This window comes from Apaloderma vittatum, unplaced genomic scaffold (assembly GCF_000703405.1).
Source record: "Apaloderma vittatum isolate BGI_N311 unplaced genomic scaffold, ASM70340v1 scaffold18149, whole genome shotgun sequence".
Lineage (NCBI taxonomy): Eukaryota > Metazoa > Chordata > Aves > Trogoniformes > Trogonidae > Apaloderma > Apaloderma vittatum.
The window spans coordinates 1-311 of NW_009733692.1; positions in this window are offsets into that span (position 1 = coordinate 1).

The following is a 311-nucleotide window of genomic DNA, read 5'->3' on the forward strand; positions in this document are numbered from 1 at the left end:
CAGCGCTGCCCGGTCGGTGTTTTGTGCGTCGGTCGGAGCTAACTATTAGAGCCCCACATGCCAAAGAGGCTAATTAATTAGCTTAATTAACATGGCGTCTGTAGGTGTCTCTGCAACGGGCCGTCTTCCATGCTTTGCAAATGGTGATTTTTATATCCCGGTTTACTAAATCAAGCGCGGAAGGCGTGCGGTTTCCTTTGCCACCACGCTGTGTATGATCGCGAAGTGTTTTAAGTAATTTACCCTTTCAGGAGCAGGATGGCCAGACAAGGAGGGTACCCGCCGGTTGACTTGAGAACAAACTATCCTGA